This window comes from Canis aureus, chromosome 11 (assembly GCF_053574225.1).
Source record: "Canis aureus isolate CA01 chromosome 11, VMU_Caureus_v.1.0, whole genome shotgun sequence".
NCBI lineage: Eukaryota > Metazoa > Chordata > Mammalia > Carnivora > Canidae > Canis > Canis aureus.
In genome coordinates, this window is record NC_135621.1 from 65,864,668 (window position 1) to 65,885,641 (window position 20,974).

At 36.4% G+C, this 20,974-nt stretch overlaps 1 protein-coding gene across 9 annotated transcripts in view; it reads right to left on the reverse strand.

The window, feature by feature from the left end:
* WDPCP (WD repeat containing planar cell polarity effector) overlaps window positions 1-20,974 on the reverse strand; it is a 426,161-nt gene that overhangs the window by 53,739 nt on the left and 351,448 nt on the right. The window lies entirely within an intron of this gene.

Here is a 20,974-nt window from a genome sequence, read left to right on the forward strand (position 1 = left end):
TATTCATGAGAGATACACAGAGAGAGGCAGAAATTCCAGCAGAGGGAGAAGCAGGCTCCTTGTAGGGAGCCCAATGTGAGACTTGATCCCAGGACCAAGATCTCACCCTGAGCCAAAGGCAGACACTTAACCATGGAGCCACCCAGGCATCCCTGTTGCTTTAAATTCTTTATCAGGCATATTACTTATATCTGGTTTGGTTAGATCTCTGACTGTGCCTTTTTCTTGTTTCATTTGGGATGAATTCCTCCATCTTGGCAGTTTGTTTAAGTCTCTTCTTCTTTGTGTTAGGAAAGCCTGTTATGTTTTTCTGTTCCTCAGAGTAATGGCTTTATGAAGAAGAGGTCTTATGGTGTCCAGGGTCTGGCACTTCAAAGAGTGTCTCTGCTGTATGCTGCATGCTCTCTGCTGCTGTGTTTTGGCTCCTCTATCCTTTAGGCCTGTGGTCTGCAGAGGCTCTTCTTGCCTGCAGTGGGCAGCATTTGGCCCTTAGTCTGTGTATGGCAAGTTTTAACAGGTGTGCTCTGATCTGCTTGTTAAGTGAGACCAGATGCTACTTCCACTAGAACTGAAGCCTTGCAGAATTCTGTTCAGCATACTTGGTGTGTGCAGGGGTTTCTGTTGGCCTTTTGGGAAAGGGGCCCACTGCACTGAGACTAAGTCACATACCTCCAAGAAGGGCAGTACCAGCAGAGTTTGGGGGGATGGGGCAGGCCTTGATGTAATAGGTTAGGTAGCCAGTGGTGGCACTGTGCAATTTACTGGGGGGTGGATGAAGGAAATGGTGTAAGCCAGTTGCTTTGTCTCCAGAGAGAGGTCTCCATGGTTGCCTGTCTCAGGAAAGCACTCCCAGAAGAGCAAACAGTCTCTCCCTATACATCCTAGGTGTTTTTCAGATCAGTTTTTTCAGATCAGTTTTCCGTCTGGGTTGCTTGCCTGGTAGGAGCAGCATAGTGCACTTCAGGCTCTATCCCGGCCAAGCCTGATGACTTAAAATTCCAAACTTCTGGGATGTGGTGTGGTGGGGGCCTGTGCTGGTCTTCTGGGGAAGGGTCTCACTGCACTAGGATGGATGCAGATTTGACCAAGAAGGGCAGTCGTGCCAGAGAACAGGGGTGTGGAACTAAGAGCAAGCAGGCTAGGCAGCCAGTTCCCAGCGAGCTACCCTCAGCAGGTGGTTCCGTGACTATGCCAAGCAGTGAGGAAGGGAAATGGTGCCTGATAACTCTTGTCCCGAGAGAGGCATGTCTGTGAATGCCACCTTTCACAGATGGGCTCCAAGAGGAGCAAATGATTTCCTCTGTGCAGTATAAGCATTTTTCACATCACGCTATCTGTCCCAGGGGCTGCTCACCTGCCTTTTCTATAGGAGTAGGGCAGCGCCCTCAGGGCTGTATCCCAGCCAAGCCTGCCAACCTTTGGAACCAGTCTTTGACCCCTACTGGTTGCAAAAACTCAGGAAAATCAGCCCCTTGCGTCTTCCTAGCTTTGGGGAGGTGTTCTCCTTGTGCATTCCTCTCTCTCCCTCTCTCTCTCTCCTTTCTCTGCAACCAGGGCTCCCTCCCCTCCACAGCAATTGTGATCCATTTCTCTCCCAAACCACATCTCTGCACCTCCTACCTTCCTCGATGTGGCCTCTTTTCTCCTAGTTGTGCAGTTTGTTCTATCAGTCAAATTGATTTCTTGAGCATTCAGAATGATTTGATAGTTACTTAGTTGTGTTCTAAGATAAGGGTCCTTCTCCTACACTGCCATCTTTCCTCCCTTCTCTATCGGATATTTAAAGAAGAGTTAGTACCTATCCTTCTCAGATAATTCCAGGAAAATGAAGAGGAATAACCCTTCTGAACTCCTTTTACAAGGCCAACAAGTTGGAGATTTCATTTTCTCTGAATAAATACCAAGAAATGAAATTGCTAGATTATATAGTAATTCTTAATTTTTCAAGGAACCACCATACTCTTTTCCATAGTAGCTGCACCAGTTAACATTCCTACCAGCAGTGCATAAGGATTTCCTTCTCTTCACATCTTCACCAACCCTTGTTATTTCTTGTCTTTTTTATTTTAGTCATTTTGACAGGTGTAAGGTAATATCTCACTGTGGCTGTGATTTGCTTTTCCCTGATGGTAAATGATGTTGAGCATCTTCTTATGTACCTGATGGCCTTTCGTATGTCATTGGAAAAATCTCTAGACTCTGTGCCTATTTTTTGTTACTATTGAGTTGTATGAATTCTTTATCTATTTTAGATATTAACCCCTTATCAGATATATGATTTACAAGTATTTTCTCCAGTTCAGTAGGTTGCCTTTTCATTTTGTTGATGGTTTCCTTTTGTTGTGAAGAAGCCTTTTAATTTGCTATAGTCCCACTTGTTTATTTTTGTTTTTGTTGTCTTTGCTTTTGGTGTCAGATCCAAAAAATCATTACTAAGATCAGTATCAAGGAGCTAACTGCCTGTTTTCTTCTAGCTATTTTATGGTTTCAGGTCTTACAGTCAAATCTTTAATCTATTTTGAGTTAATTTTTGGAAGGAGTATGAGATAGGACACTAGCTTCATTTTGCATGTGATTGTCTAGTTTTTCCACCATCATTTGTTGACAAGATTTGTCCTTTCCCCATTATTTGCATGGCTCCTTTTACTATAAATTAGTTGACCACACATATAAGGGTTTATTTCTGGGCTTTCTATTTTTTTCCATTCTGTGTGTCTTTTATGCTAATACATACTATTTTGATTAGACTGTGATTTTTTAAAATATATTCTGAAAAAGGTCTTTTGATTACTCTGTGTGTTAACATTAATGTTTGGATTTAAATCTATTTTTTGTCATTTTTTTCTTCCACGGTTTTTTTCTTTTGTAGCTTCTTTTGGGATATTTTAACTTCTTTTAGTATTCTATTTTAATTTATTGTGTTTTTCTTTATTTTTGTGTAGTCTCTTAAATGGTTGTTCTAGGCAAGCTTACCTTTTCTTAGTCTACTAAAATTTTTTTTTTAACATTTTAAGTGGGATATAGAATCCTTTCCACATAGTTTCCCTTTACTGTTTACTTTTTGCACGTTTGTAGTCTTCTTCTGCATGACTATAGAACACTCTATTATTTAAGTATCTCACCAATGTTAGACATCTTTGCATTCAATCTTCAAACACTTTAAAGAACTCAAGAGGAGAACAGTCTATTATATTTACTATTTCTGTTTCTTTTTTCTTCATTCCTGAAGTTCTGTTTTTTTCTCTGGTATAATTTCCCTCTGTCTTGAGAACTTCCTTTAGTAATTCTTTTAGAGCAGGTCTCTTGGAAACAAATTCTTTCAGTTTTTCTCCACTATATTTGAGAAGTTTTCAGCCATTATTTCCTTGTCTGTTTTTTCAGTGTGACACTCTTTTTCTTTTCTTTCTAGGACTCTGATGTTATGAATGTTAGACTTTGGCATTGTCTCATAGGTCCCTGAGGCTCTCTTAATTTTTTTCAAAATTTTTTTCTTTGTTGTTCATTGGATATTTTCTGTTGACTTGTCTTCCAGTTCACTGGCTCTTTCCTTTTTTCATCTCAGATCTGCTATTATTGAAGCCATCAGTGTGCTTTAAAAAAGTTGGTTTTTATTTTTGAGTTCATTTGTTTTTTTTTCTGTTTTCTATTTCTTTTTTGAGACTTTCTATTTTTTATTTGTTCCAACAGTTTTTATGATTGTTGAAGAATTTTTGTAAAGCTGCTTAAAGTTTTGCCAGATAATTCCCACATATGTCATTTCAGTGTTGTTGTCTATTGACTGCTTTTTTTTTCATGTGAGTGGAGTTTTTCTGGTTCTTTATATGCCAAGTAATTTTGGGTCCTGGACATTTTGAATATTGTATGACTTCTTTGGTGAAATCCCATGATAAATGTTTTTTTTTTTAAGATTATTTATTTATTTATTAGAGACAGAGAGATTGAGAGAGAGAGAGAAGCAGGCTCCATGCAGGGAGCCTGACATGGGACTCGATCCCGGGTCTCCAGGATCATGCCCTGGGCCGAAGGTGGCACTAAACCACTGAGCCACCCGGGCTGCCCCCATGATAAATGTTGATGTTTTTGTTCTAGCAAGAAACTAACTGATCTTGTTGTTTAGGTTTCAAGTTCCAATATATCTCTGAGAGCTGTGGTTCCAATTTCAATTTAGTTTTTAAAGTCTTTGCAATAATATTTAGATCTGCCCATATGTCACTTGTCAACCTGGAACTTGGATGATACTTTATCTGTTAGCTTAGACTTCAAAGTCTTTTATATGCTGGTTAAGATTAGATCTACACATGCAAAGGCTTGGGGTATAAAGTTGGAGTTTATAAATAATTTAATGGGGTCACTTTCTTGATGTCCTTCCTATCTGTATTCTCCTTTGGTACCTTGTACTTCAGTTACTCCATGCTGCCACACACCTCCTTCCTTGGCTGTATACTGGCTCCAGGCCCAAGTGGTGGCAAAATGAAGGAAAAAATATTGGTAATTTCACCATAAAGTGAGGTGCTTCAGATTTTGGTCTTCTTTCTCAATCTATCTGCCACTATTTACTTTCCAGAGTCTTCAAATAGCTACTCTGTACATTCTTTGTAGGATTTTAGCCGCATTCAATAGGAGAGAAAGGAATAAATAGTGTGCTCATTCCATCTGGAACCAGAATGTGATAATCATGATTCTTTAAGGCTTACATACTATTCTAATATTTGGATATACTGTAATTTACTCAGTAATCCCCAGATAGACATTTAAGGGTATTTACTTTTATGATAACAATGTGATGGACATTTGTATGTAGATATTACAGAAGTGAAATTTTAAGTCATGATACTTAAATCTTTTTGATATAGTTGATATAGTTGCCAAAATTACTGAAAAACTGAAAAACCTTATAAGATTTATAAGACCTTCAAAAAGAATACTGGTCATGTTAAAAACAAATGGAGGGGTGCCTGGGTGGCTTGTTTGGTTAACCGTCCGACTCGATTTTGGCTCAGGTCTTGATTTAAGATCATGAAATAGAGCGCTGCATTGGGCTCTGTACTTAGGAGGGAGCCTTTTTCTTTCCCTCTCTCTTGGCCCATCTCTCATACTCATGATTGCATTCTTGCTCTCTCTCTCTCAAAAATAAATAAATCAATCTTAAAAAAAAAATGGCAACCAGCCTTGAAAATTCCCTCAACAGACAAAGCCAGTCTCATTCTACAAACCAAGGTTAATTTGGCTCATTTGGCAAGACTAATTTAATCTGGGTCATTTCTTGCTTATGCTTGTGGAAATTGTAAGTAAAACTTCAATTATTTTCTAGAGTTGATATAAGGTAACCACTCACCAGTTGCCTATCATTTAAGAAAAATTTTATATAACCCAATCACTCTGAAGAATAAACAGTCATTGCTCTCTCACTATATAAGCTGTTCTATAAAAATATACCCCTGAGCCTCATTCCATGTTTTGGCTTGGGGCCTCTGGTTTGAAACACCCTTTTTGGTGTGCGCACAATAAACTTTTACTAATTACTACTTTGGCAATTCACTAGTTTTACTCTGTGATTTCTGAACTTTTGACAACCACAATGCACTGAAACGCATTAAGCACCATTTTAATAATGTATTTGACTCTTCCCTCTTCCTCCCCCTCAAAATTGTGGTGACCACTGCAGGTTGATAGCTTAATTTATGATAGGTAAATTTAGGGAACTAATCATGCTTTACTTTGCCTTTCAGGGTAAATAACTGGTTGGTAAGGAAACTTTTTTTTCCTATATAGAAGAATTCTGGCTTATAAATGCAGGAGGAATGAATGAATTAGAAAATCACCATTTCACTACCCCTTATTAAATGATAATCTAAGCAGCTTTCATCGGTAAATTCCAAAACATTAGACAAAATGTTGATGGGGAACTTCACACAGATCTTCTGTTTTGGTGGGGTTACACCCTATAATAAACTCATTGTAAGTTGCAAATACCCAAAGTTGATGATGCGTTAATACACCTAACCTACCAAACATCACAGCTTGGCCTAACCAACTTTAAATATGCTCAGAACACTTATATTAGCTGATAGTTGGGCAAAATGCTCTAACACAAAACCTATTTTGTAATAAAGTGTTGAATATCTCATGTAATTTACTGAATACTGTACTGAGAGTGAAAAATAGAAGGTTTGTATGGGTACAGACTGGTGGTTAAGTGTGTCGGTTGATTATCCCCCTCCTAATCATGTGGCAGATTGGGTGCTGCGGTTGGCTCCCACTGCCCAGCATCACAAGAGAGTATTGTACCACATATTGTTAGACCAGGAAAAGATCAAAATTCAAAATTTGAACTATGGTTTCTACTGAATGTGTATCATTTTTGCACCATCACAAAGTAAAAAAATCCCAAGTTGAACCATCGTTAAGTCAGGTACCACCTGTAATGGAGAATTCCAGTAAGTAATCTTAACATCACTAAAAGACATTATATACATCATTTTGTGATGTAATAAAGAGCACACAGTATGCTTTGTTATTTTTCGTGCTTTGGGACACAAAGCAACAATTTTCCAAAATTGGTTTACTGAAACATATATAAGAAAAGCAAAATAACTATAATTTCTAAGTTTAGGGGATTTATAGATGATACATGTTCCTCTCCCTTATTCCAGACATGCAGTTTCTCTCTGAGAAGGGAGATGCAAAGCTTGGCGTGTCTCAAACCATAGGTAACAGACCAATAGCTTGGTCTATAAGGAAAAGGTATTACATGGCGGCATCAGGGTGTTTCAGGCCCCATTTAGAGGATTTTTCCTGGACACCTGTCAGATCAGAATGTAATTCAGGACCTCTGTCCACCTGTTTTCAGTTGTACATGAAATAGCAAAACCAGCATATTTTACAATTATTTTCTGTGTATATGACATTATTTATTTTTTTAGGTTCTTTTCTTTTCTTTCTTTTTTTAATTCTCTCCTTGAAAGTTTCAGTTTCCTAACTTTTGATTTCTCTTTGTTGATAGAGGAAGATATGTGATCCTAGATTCAAAAAATATGGCAGAGAGATTAAAAAAAATAGACCCAAAGAAATAGTGAAGAACAGTAAAGGCACAGAGATATTCCTGCTTTGTCCTCAGTGGCATCCATTTCATTTTTTTGAAACCATACATTTAAATATTTTAACATGGCTGCATGAGGTCCACATCTGAGGATAACTGCTTTCAGGTAAAAATAAATGTATAAATAAAGGCTCCTTAAAGTGAGTCCCTTTATTTTTAAAGATTTATTTTATATTAGAGAGTGAGCAAAAGAGCAAGTTAGGGGAGGGGCAGAGGGAGAGGGAGACCAGCAGACTCCCCCCTGAGCAGGGAGCTCAACAGGAGCTCCATCCCAGGATCCCAAGACAATAACCTGAGCCAAGACCAAGAAACAGACGCTTAACTGAGCCACTGAAGTGCTCCAAAGTGAGTCCCTTTAAACTGGGATTGAAAATCACCATAGGGGCAGCTGGGTGGCACAGTGGGTTGAGTGTGGGACTCTTGGTTTTGGCTCAAGTCCTGATCTCAGGGTTGTGAGATCAAGCCCTGTGTGACTCTGCTCAGTGGGGAGTCTCCTTCCCTTCTCCCTCTCCCTCTGCCCCTCCTTGTCATGCTGTATCTCAAGTAAATAAGCAAATCTTTAAATAAAAAATTTTTAAAAAGGAAAATCACCTTAAATAGTAAAAATACAATTAATAAAAACAACAAACTAAAAAATAAAAGGAAAAGTCATATGGATAAGCTTAAAAGGTAGGTTATAATTTCAACTCTGCATAAATTCTTGGATTAGATTCTATAGGAGTGTTGTATGGCATCTTTAACTTCACTTTTGACTTTCACAACACACATCATCATAAAGAAAGCCACTTTTTCAAGAAATATTTAAGGACTTCATTTTTTGTGGCTTCTATTAATACTTTGATAGTAAACTCATTTTCTTTTGCAGTTTTTAAAATTTCATTATCCTTATGGAATTTCTTTTTCATATAGTTGGTCTCAGTGCCATTTCCTAATTTATCAATGGTTTTTGCACAAGATCTAATATTTCTCTGTCTCTTTCATGGAGCTCATGAAATATTCTTTATGCAAGATTTTTAGTTGTTTAGAAATGTCTCTGTATTGCCATGTTAGGCGTTTGCATAGCTGACAATCTGTGAAAGCACTGATGATCTAGCACTTAATAACAGGTGGACTTAGATGCTTGTATTCACTGTGGAGGGATATTTGAGTGGGGACTAAGGTTATATAAGTAGTTAGCTCATTCATAAATATTTCGCATTATGAAGACTGTTGCCCTATGTAAACTCCTGTAACTGTAGGATTTCAGATAATGAATACCTAGGTAATAAGGATCCCCTCGCATAGGTGAAATGTTAGGATATTTTGAATGCTCTGAGCTTTGTGGAAGAAAAATACTATCTAAGAAGGATGGGGAAGTCTAATAATAAAGGTTAAGGGTTTCAAAATGTGTAATACTAATAGGACTTTGTACATGAAATTATACTTTTATGTTTTTCATTTCGCTTTGTTAATAAAAAGAATACATTCCAAATGAAAACGCTAACCCATAAATTTTGGAGCTTTGGATTTTCAAGGCATTTGCCTTTCTAGTTCCAGTACTGGAGAACTATGGTTCTATAATAGAGCCAGGAATCTGTAAAGCACCTCTTTCCTCATAGCTTTTCCTGAGACACATTAAAGATACAACAAATAAAACTTCTCCTTCACAGTACACTTTAGTGGGTCAGATAATGAAAATAAGAAAATTCATTGGAGACCAGATTAGGCTACAGAGAAAATGGAAATTCTTTTTTGTTCTCCAGCTCTCGTTATGGATATTCCTCACATTATCTTGATGACCTTTCTTAAACATAGCTGGGGATTCAGCAAAAACCTGTAAACATCTCTAAGTTGTCAAACTGCTGATATCCTTTAATTTTTATGTTTTAAAAGAGCTTAAGACTGACGGTCTTCTTTGGAAATGATTAAAGTTGGCCAGTTTTAGTCCTATACTGGGGCTCAGAAAAAGATGTCTGTACTTGTTTTATGTTTGCTGCCTATAAAACCAAAAACTATCTAGTGGGGATAATTTGAACCTAATCAATCCTGTGTAATATATATTTAGTTACCTTAATAGCTGCACACTGGAAATGCTCAGTATATTCTACATTTATTTCAGTTTAAGATGCAGAAATGGACTTCCTAGACATATGCCATATGTTCTCTTCTTATGCCAAGTTAACAAGAATTAAAAGACTGAGATGAATAAACAAGGTCAACTTAAGCTGAGCCAAATTAGACAACAGAATAATTGTCAGATTTTCTGTTGGCAGGGACAGTTTGTTTTGAGCCAATCTTCATGAATTATAGGCTGTAAATTTTTTTTCTGGTAAGTCTACCGCCAGGCATTCTGTTGACAATTTTCTTTGTTTTGTAAACACTGAAAATTTTCATCAATTATATTGTTTATAGGCACACATAAGGATTATGGATAGATGAGGGGCGGGGGTTTGTTTGTTTGTTTTAACTTAAAGGAAATTTGCTTAGATACAAATCAAATAAAACCAAGCCAAAATGTAGTAACTTTTTAACAAGAGAGTATGTCATTTGGAGTTTCTTAGGCATGAATTCAGATATAATAAAGAGCAGGAAATCAATTTTATGGTTAATTTATGACAGTAAATATAAAAGTAGATACATTTGTTACAAATATAAGGTTTGATTGCTCTACAGTAAAGAATCTTAGACCTTAAAGGGGATAATCTAATACAAATGGGAATATTGAAGCAACCAGAGAAATGGAATTATTTGAAATATGATAACTAGTTTAAGGCAGTGCCAAATCTAAAGTTAAATATTTAGTTCTAGGATCATTTAATTTATTTATCATAGCCCTCTCACTCTGCCCTTTTTCTTTCTAAACTTTTTTTCTTTGAATTGTTTGACTTTTTTTAGATGCCATGTCAAAAATATGAAAAGCTAACCATTTGAATGATTTTTATCTTAGCCACATCAAAAATATGAAAACCAACTATTTGAATAATAGTGGTAGTGTCTTATAAAATATAAAATCTCAGTCAATTCACATAATGGTGATTTTTAAAAACACTCATTTATACCCAAGATGTTGTAATTGCTGTTAATATGCAAGTGCCTGATTATTTGGGGGTATCTAAAGTGTCTACTTACCACACTTACTACCAGCTATATATTCTTACATCTTATGTATTCTCATATTATAAAAATAATTCTTGTATTTATTCAATAGATATTAAGCATTTATTATGTGCCAGGTACTTTTCTATGTCCTGGAGAATCCAGCAGTGAATTAAAAAAAAAAAAAGGACAAACATCTACCCTCATATAGTTTACACTTAAGTAACTTTGTTTATAAACTTGAGCACAGTGCAGTCTATTCAAAACCAGTTGTATGTTTAGTTCACATTGCTTATTTTGCCATAGGCTACCCAGAAATTAGCATTTTATTCAGTCATATAACCATATGAAGAATGTAAATAACGAATGGGAAAGATTTAAAATTAAGAGGACATTTTATAAAGTAGGCTGATATTTTACTGTTCATTCAGTCATGGATGGAATATTTGTTGAATGCTCACTCTGTGGCTGGTACTGAGTTGAATGCTGTGGATACAACAGTGAGCAAAAGTAGATACATCCTTAACCCCTGGTGAGTGGGCCCATGCTGTAAGTCTGTTGGCTGCGCTGCCATTCTATTCTCTCTGCTTCTCTCTCTTTTAGAGCCTAAGATATTACTGAACTCCTTTAGACAAAAACTTTAAGTATCTTTGGGTAGCTAAACTTCCCTAATGCAGTTCTGATATTCAGATGTAGCCCTGAGCCCTAGTGTTCAGATGGTGAAGTGTAAAAACATGAGAGACTCCTAACTCTGGGAAACGAACAAGGGATAGTGGAAGGGGAGGTGTGTGTGTGTGTGGGGGGATGGGGTGGCTGGGTGACGGGCACTGAGGGGGGCACTTGACGGGATGAGCGCTGGGTGTTATACTATATGTTGGCAAATCGAACTCTGATAAAAAAAAAATACAAAAAAAAACAAACCCACTGATGTCAAGGCACCTTTCCCTATCATGCCAGCCCAGTTGTTCAAAATGATCTATTAAGAATGCAGATCTAACCCCATGTATTAGATCTCCCTTGCTGCCATAACAAATAGCCACAAATTTAGTGATTTAAATATGGTGCATTCCTTTCTGGAAGTCTTAGAGAATAATCTACTTTCTTGTGTTTTTGAGTTTCCCTGCGTTCCTTGGCTCATGGTTCCTTTCATCTGTTTTCAAAGCCAGTAGTGGTAGGTTGAGTCCATCTCACCGTGAGTTACCATGAGTTACCAGACACTGATTCTTCTGCTTCCCTCCACCACATTTAAGGATTACATTAGGCCCATCCAGATAATCCAGCATAAACTCATTATTTTAAAGTCAGATGATTAGTAGCCTTAATTTCATCTGCTACCTTAATTCCCCTTTGCCACATTATTGTATTTACAGATTCTGGGGATTCGGATGTGGACATCTTTGGCAGGCCATTATTCTGCACACCACACATTCTAATATCCTATATGGGCACTGCAATTAAAACACAGATCATACACATGGACATGGCCTACAGCTCTAATTATTTATCCTCTTCCACCCCCCTTTACAGTTTAGCTGTATTGACTCTCTGTTACTCAAACTGTCCAGACTTCTTTCTACCCTAGGGCCTTTGCATGTGCAGATACTTCTCCCTGAAATCCACTGTCAATATACTTCACATACATGACTCCTTGTCATTCAGCCCTTAACTCAAATAGTACCTTCACTAATCACCATTTCTTTGTATTTTTTCCTAGTACTAACCATTAATTGAATGATCTTCAGTTATGTATTTTTGCTTATTTCTTACCTATATCATTTCTCTTTCTCCTCCACACACTTGAGAACTTGAAGAGTACAGTAGGCTTTGCAATGTGCCAACTATGTACCAGACATTGTGATAGGGCTTAAAGAAATGATAATATCTAAGAATCACAGTTTTTGCCTTCATGGAGTGTACAGGTTAATGAGGAAGCAGATATTAATCTAATAATCACATAAGAATAAAATTTCAAGTGTGACAGTGTAAAAAGGCTTTATAGGTAGATGTTTTAATATCTAGTAGGACTAGCTCCCTTCTCATAGTTTCTTGTTTTGTTTTTCTTTTCTTTTTTTTTTTAAAGATTATTTATTTATTTATTTATTAATGAGAGACACAGAAGGAGAGAGAGGCAGAGACACAGGCAGAGGGAGAAGCAGGCTCTATGCAGGGAGCCTGACGTGGGACTCGATCCCAGGTCTCCAGGATCACGCCCCGGGCCAAAGGCTGCTCTAAACCGCTGAGCCACCGGGACTGCCCTTGTTTTGTTTTTCTAAGTTAACCTTAATATCACCTTGTCTAACTCAAAAACGTATGTTGGTCTTTTTATTGGGATTACATTACATTTAATTTTTTAATACATTAATTTAGGGAGAACTGACATCTTTATGATGTTGAGTCATCCTATTCAAGAAGAGGGGATATCTTCCCGTTTGTTCCAGGCCATTTTTATGTCTGTAAAAGAGTGTTTTATAATTTCTGTCGTGTGAATTTTGCATATATGTTGTTCAGATTATCCCTCAGTATTTAATCTTTGTGGCGTTTCTCTCTGCATTATATCCTCTAACTTGTTATTGTTTGTGTATATGAAGGCTGTTGGCTGTTATATATTAACTTTACATCTTTCTACCTTACTATAGTTTAAAAATATTTGGTTTTGTTTTATCATTGATTCTCTATGGCTCTTCTGTTATATTATGTTATATTATCATATCATTGCAAATGAAGACAGTTCTATTTCTTTACCAATTTTTATTCTCTAGTTCAAGGATTGGCAAACTTTCTGCTAAGTACTAGATAGTAAAGTTTTAGGCTTTGAGGGCAATACAGCCTCTACCAATCAATAGATGATAAACAAATGTGTTCTACTAAAACTTTATTTACAAGAATAGTAGCATGTTTAGATTGGCCAGTTGGCCATAGTTTGCCACCTTTGATCTAGTTGATTTATCTAATTGTAATGGCTAATACCTCTCGTACAGTATAGAATAGTAGCAGACATAGTGGGTATTCTTGTCTTGTTTCTGGTCTTAGCAGAAATGCCTTTAGTGGTTCCCCATTAAATAAGATACCAGCATTAGGACTAAGGTATACATATATTATTATGTTAAGAATATATACCTCAATTCCTATTTTCCTGAGTATTTTTATCAGGAAGGGAGTTATATTTTGTCAGAGGCTTTTCCAGCAGCTGTGGAAATAATCATATGCTTTTTATTAGCCATAGATCTATTAGATGTATAGTATTAATGGATTTGGTAATATTGAACCAACCTTGTAATATCAGGATAGATCTAGGGGTTGAATTTTGTTTGGTAATATTTAATATTTTTACATTGATAATTCATGAATGATACTAATTTCTGGTTATCTTTCTGTACTATAGAGAGTTTTTCTTTAATTTCAGTACATGGGAAAAATTTGTAGAGCATTTAAAATATCTGTTCTTTGAACAAGGATTGGAATTAGAATTCTCCAGTCAAAACATCTAGACCTCTTTCTTTGGGTACTTCCTTAAGAATTTTGTCTATTTCTTCATGGAAATTGGTCTGCTTCAGATTTCTAAATCTAATGGTGGTAACTTTGGCAGTTAGTATTTACCTAGGAAATTTCTTCTGCTTTTAAATGTATTTGTATAGAAATTTACAAAGTGGTCTCTTAAGATTAAAAAAAAAATCTTGTTACAGTGGTTAATCCCCCCCCCTCTGTGCCACTTCTTGGTTTGTATGTTTATACTTTCTCTCCTTTTATCTTGACCAAGTCAGCTTGATCAGGTTGGTCCATATTTTATTCATCTTTTAAAAACATCTAGATTTAATTAGGTCTATTGTTTTTGTGTGTGTGTTTTTAAACTTCTACCTTAGAGATCAGTTAACTATGGCCTGTCAGCTAGTCACCTGTTTGTATAAATAAAGTTTTACTGGATCACAGGCATGCTTATTCATTTTAGGTATTACAAACAGCTGCTTTTGTGCTGCAACAAGAGTTGAGTAATTGCAGGAGAGAACATATGGTCAACAAGCCTAAAATATTTACTCTCTACACGTTAAGGAGAATTTCCCAACCTCCACTCTGCCTCATTAATTTCTGATTTTTATTATTTCCTTCGTTTTTACTTATTTTGGTTTAGTTTCTTGTTATTTTTTTAAAGGTTTTTGAGTTGGAATTGGAATTAGTTTATTTTGTTCTTTCATTTCCTCTTTTTAAAGTGTTCAGTGCGAGGGGCACCTGGGTGGCTCAGTGATTGAGCCTTTGGCTCGGGGTCATGATCCTGGGGTCCTAGGACCCTAGCCCTTGCATTGGGCTCTGAGCAGGGAGCCTGCTTCACCCTCTGCCTGTCTCTCCTTGTCTGTGTCTCTCATGAATAAATAAATGAAATCTTAAAAAAATAAAGTATTAAGTGCTAGTAGTTTTCTTTTAATTATTAATTTTAATTCATCCCATAGATTGTGATATGCAGTTTCATTATAATTATTTTTTTAAAAATTCATATTGTGTTTTCTTCTTTCACCCATGAGTTGTTTAATAGAGAGGCTTTAAAATTTCTAAGAGGATGGCCATTTTGTTTCTTGTTAAACATTTCTAGTTGTATTTTTTTTAAAGATTTTATTTATTTATTCTTGAGAGGCGCAGAGAGAGAGAGAGAGGCAGAGACACAGGCAGAGGGAGAAGCAGGCTCTATGCGGGGAGCCCATTGTGGGACTCGATCCCGGGACTCCAGGATTACGCCCTGGGCCAAAGGGATGCTCAACCACTGAGCCATCCAGGCATCCCATCTAGTTGTATTGCACTGTGATTCCAGAGTGTTTCTAAGAGTTCTTTCTTATGGAACTTAGTGATATCCTTTTGACACCTAACATAAGATTACTTATTTGGTAAATATTTGGGGGAAAATTCTTTTTAATTGGTTTTTATTGAAGTTCAATTTGCCAACATATAGTACAACACCCAGTGCTCAGTCCATCAAGTGCCCTCTTCAGTGTCTGTCATCCAGTCACCCCATCCCCCTACCAGCTTCCTCCTTAACCCTTTGTTCGTTTCCCAGAGTTAGGAATCTCATGGTTTGTCTCCCTCTCTAATTTTTCCCACTCAGTTCCCCTCCTTTACCTTATAATTCCTTTGACTATTTCTTATATTCCCCGTATGAGTGAAACCATATGATGCTTGTCCTTCTCTGATTGACTTACTTCACTCAGCATAACACCCTCCAGTTCCATCCACATGGAAGCAAATGATAGGTATTCGTCCTTTTTGATGGCTGAGTAATATTCCACTGTATATATAGACCACACCTTCTTTATCCATTCATCTGTTGAAGGACATTGTGGTTCCTTCCACAGTGTGGCTATTGTGGACACTGCTGCTATAAACATTGGGGTACAGGTGTCCCAGCATTTCACTACATATGTATCTTTGGGGTAAATACCCAGTAGTACAACTACTGGGTCATAGGGTAGCTCTATTTTTAACTCTTGAGGAACCTCCACACTGTTTTCCGGAGTGGCTGTACGAGTTTGCGTTCCCACCAACAGTGCAAGAGGGTTCTGGGGGAAAATTCTATGTTTCCATTATCAGAGTGTAGAATTTAATAAATATCTACAATATCTACATTACTGATTATGGTGTTAGGTGTTCTTTCTCCTTATTTTTTGCCTACTTAATCTATTTTGTAATAAGAATAATGAGTTAAAGTCTCCTTGGTGTCTGTGTCTCAGATCTTGCATCTCTTACAGATTTAACTTCATAGAGGTGGTTTCTGTGTTAATTGGTACTTGCATGTTGGTTATATCTTTGTTGTGAAATTCGGATGTTAGTATTTCTTTGTCAATATATACTTGGGGGCTTGAATTCTCTCTGTAACCAGGATTTCTGTTGGTTTCTTATTTTCATTTGCTTAAGGTATCTTTTCCCATATCTTTATTTTTAGCTTTTCTAGATCAATTTATTTTAGATATATCTCTTTAAAGATTTATTTATTTATTTTAGCACAAGTCAGGGGATGGGCAGAGGGAGAAAATCTTCAAGCAGATTCTCCACTGAGCACATAACCTGAAGTGGGACTCAGTCCTACAATCCATGAGATCATGATCTGAGCCGAAACCAAGAGTTGGTTGCTCAACCAACTGGGCCACCCAAGTGCCCCTAGATGTCTCTCTCATATACAGAGTATAGCTGGATCTTGGCTTGTGGGCATACTGAAAATATTTTTTTTTTATTAAGATTTTATTTGAGAGAGCGAGTGAGATAGAGAGCATCAAGGGAAAGAGGGGCCAAGGAAGAGGGAGTAGCAGTCTCTCCACTGAGCATGCAGCCTGATGTTGGACTCCATTCCAGGACCCTGGTATCATAACCTGAGCTGAAGGCAGACACTCAAATGACTGACCCATCCCATCACCCCTGAAAATCTTTTTCTATTAATAGATGAGGTAAGTCTTTTTATATTAATTGATATGACTGATATTCTTGGTCCCTATGAATATTTTATAGGTCTGTGAATTTTGTAACATTTGCTTATATTTCTTAAGTGGGTGTGATTCTTTTACTCTATTTTTTGGAAGATATATAGTTTAGTTTTGGTGGTTATCTTTGTACAGGTATCTTTTCTAATGCCCCTAGTCTCTTCTTTTCTTAGTTAACTTTTCATTATCTCATGTATCAGTGTTTACTGTTATCTTTTAGCTCCCACCTATGTCTGTACAGCAATCAGTGACCTTATTCTACTTTTCTTTCACTCTTTGTTCCCCTCTCATTGTTTTAGTTGTATCATTTCTATTTAATTACAACACACAGTATCTCTCCACTCCCTGTTTTTGGTCTTTTTTTTTTTTAAATTCATTTGTTAGAGCATGTGCACACATGAGTGTGGGGAGGAGCAGAGGGAGAGGCGGAGAGAAAATTCTCAAGTAGACTCCATACCCACTGTTGAGCCCATCATGAGGCTTGATCCCAGGATCCTGAGATTATAACCTGAGCCAAAAGCCAAGAGTCAGACACTCAACTGACTGAGTCAGATACTCCTAGTTTTGATCTTCTATCTACATTTATATGTATTAAAATGTTCAGAATTAGTTATTTTGCAGAAGTTTTCCCAGTTATCTCATAATTGGATGAGGCTCTTCCTCTGTAATCTTCCTCCAGAAGGGTTCATGAAAACGGTTTTTCTTTACCCTTGATACTTGAAGGAGAGCGTGGATAGCTATAAATCACTAGTTTATACTTCTTTCCATTGAGTTTTTAAAAATTACAGATCTACTTTTGCCTTACCTTGTATTTGCCTTACCTTGTATACATTGAAAAGACTGATGCTTGTTTAATTCTTCTGCATTTGTTAGTTATTTGATCTTTCTACCAGGAGGCCTTGCAGATTTTTAAAAACTAATCATTGATATCTAAGAATTTTAAGATATGTTTTAGAACTGATTTTTATAATAATTTTTCTCAGGCACTCGGTATGATTTTTTTGTTGTTGAGATTTTATTTATTTGAGAGACAGCATGAGTGGGAGGGCAGGGAGAGGGAGAAGCCAACTCTCTGCTGAGCAGGGAGTCTGATGCAAGACTTGATCCCAGGACACTGGGAGCATGACCTGAGCCCAAGGTAGATGCTTAACCAACTAAGCCACCACCCAGGTGCCCCTTGGTATAATCCTCTGATATGTAAATCCAAGTTTTTTTTTTTTTAACATTTATTTCTAAAGCATTTTCCCTGGATTATAATTTTAAATATTGTTTCCAATGAGTCAAATCATACAAATACTGTTTCTCCTTTGCCTTATCTCTCATTCCATTACTTTTCTCCCTTGTCTTTTTTTCTTTTTTACCTTTATCTCATTTTCATTGTCTTGTTTTCTGCCATTTTCAGTGCCTTTTATTAAATCTTAATTTTAGATTATTTCCATTTGGGTGCCTTGTAATTTTTCATTTATTTATTTATTTATTTATTTATTTATTTATTTATTTTTAAATTTTTCATTTCTAAGATATTTCTCTTACTTTTCTTTCTTGAATGCAGTGAACTTTCTCCCCACTCCTCTTCCTCTTAGTTTTTGTCCTTCTAATTCAGAGTGGGTTTCCATGTACCCAGATGTTTATTTGAATATATTTAATTTTGCATGGAGTGTTGTACAGTTTTCTTCTACTTCATGGTTGTTTTGAGGGAGAAGAATTTTTCTCAATTGATATGTCTTGGTTTCATTTTATTTTTCTTTGAAGTAACTATATAAAACTATTAATCATTTTACTGTTTATTGTTTTGGTATTGGAATATATTTTGGGAGATTCTGGTTCAGTGGAGCCCTCAGTATGGTTAAGTCTGGCACTTGTTTGTGTAAGGATAGATATACAGACTAAAGGAACAGAATGGCAAATCCAGAAATAAATCTTTGCACCTATGGTCAATTGATTTTTGACAAAGGTATAAAGGCAATTGGATTTTCAGGTACAAAATAATGAACTTAGACCCTTATATCACATCATACATAAAATCAACTTAAAATGGACTTGAGTGTAAGAGCCAAAGTTATAAAACTTCCAGAAGAAAACAAAGGAGAAAATTTTTGTGATTTTTAAGTTAGAAAAAAATTTCTTACATACAAAACAAAAGCAAAATCAATAAAAGAAACCATAACTAAACTGTTTTACCAGCATTTGAAACTTTTGCACTTCAAAAGACACTGTTAGGAAAATGAAAGGGCAAGTCACAGACTGAGAGAAAATATTTGCAATCATATATCTGATTAAGGACTTACAGTTAAGAGAGGTTTTATAATTCAATAATAAGAGAACTTATTTTAAAAATGGACAAAGTTTTTAATAGATATTTCACCAAAGAAGATACACTAATGGCTAATAATCATATAAAAATGCTCAACATCATTAGTCACTAGGGAGATGCAAATTAAAATCATGAGATACTAGTCTATACCCAATAGGATGACTAAAATAAAAAACACTGACAATACCAACCACAGGTGAAGATCTGGAGAAACTGGAGCTCTGTACATTGCTGATGGGTATGTAAAATGTTATAGTCACTTTGGAAAAACAATTTGGAAGTTTCTAAAAACTAAGAAGATAAAGATAAACTTGCAATATGATCTGGCAATTTTACTCCTAGATACCTACCCAAGAAATGAAAACGTATGTCCCCTTGAAGATCTATATGTGAATATTTATAGCACCATTATTCCTAATAGCCCAAATCTGGAAGTAATTAAAAATGTTGAGCAACTGGTGAGGAGTTAAACAAAATTTGATAATATCCATACAATGGAACACTATTCAGAAATGAAAAAGGAATAAATAACATGCTATGACATGTATGAACCTCAGAAACCATAATGCTAAGTGCAAGAAGCCTGACACAAGAGACAACGTATTGTATGAATTCATTTCTATGAACTTTCCAGACTGTATGATTTCATTTATATGAAATTCCTCTAGAGGCAGAAAGCAGACCAGTTAGTGGCTCACACTGGAGGTAGGAGTAGAAATGGACTGTAAATTGGCACAAGGGAACTCTGTGGCAATGGAAATGTTCTAAAACCACTCTGTGGTGGTAGTTGAAAACTTTATAAATTTAGCAAACATCATTGAACTCTATACTTACAAGGGGAAAATTTTATGGTGCATGTAAATTATACCCCAGTAAAACTGTTTTTAAAAAAGTAAATAAAGAAGTAGGACTTCCAGGTAGTTGAAGATAATAGTGGCTGCTTTCCTTTCTGTTTCTTAGTACTTCCTCTATAATGATACAGAACATAATAAGAGAAGAAAAGAAACTATTGAAAGCCCCACCTTCAGTATGACTTGACAGAGAACTTGCAAACAATTGTAAATCAAATGGAAAAAATGCCAGATCCCAGTGCATGATCTCTAAATTCCTGGTATTCTTGTAGATTAGAACATGAACTATACCATGCAGTTTGAAGGGATATTTTTTTTTAATGTACATCTCCTGTGGTGGGGAGTTGGGTGGGTGATAAAGGGCAAAAAGGGAGAGACACCTTCTGGCAGTTGGGTGTGAAGGAAGACAGAAGCAAAAGGGGAAAATTTAGGGTCCTGCAAAATAAAAGAGAGCCAAAAAATCAGAAGTCATACAGCTCCATCAGGAATGTGTAGAGAGCTTCACTAGACCTTCTTTCACTCTCTTATTCCAGGATCTTCCTGTTAAATTTTTGGCTAGTCTACCATTCTGTCACTTGACCTAAGCTGGCTAGTAGAACCGTGGCTTCCCCTGTTCATTTTCTATCAAAGTTGTTATATTTACCAACAGTTTGCTCTTTTGCTGTGCAGGGTTTTTCCACTCTCAGCTGCAAATCAACTTAGCTGCTGTTTGTTCTTCGCAGCCTGTCCCACCCTAGTAGAACTACAAGGCTGAACTAGCTTGGGGGCATGAGGGGATGCGAACAGCCCCAGAATATCAGATTCCTCCTTTATTACTAGAAGTTTAATGCTTATCAAATTGTTTGCCCCTATTTGATTTTCAGAGCCTGGAAATGGCAGTTTTTGTCCAGCTTTATAACTGTTTCTTGGGGAGAGGATTTACTTACCTCTGAACTCCACCAAACCTGGAAACTCTGCTCCTTTATTTACTATTAATCAAACTATGTAGTTTGAGGCATTTTCCTCAAGGATATTTAATAGCATATATGTATAATTAATAAGAAATATATGACCTATATTTCATATGATTATATAAAAAATACGGCCTCTTCATAATTATTGCATATAGTTGAGATCCTCAAGAGCAGGTATGTAAACTGCAGAACAGGGGCCAAATCCTGCCCACCGTCTGTTTTTGTAA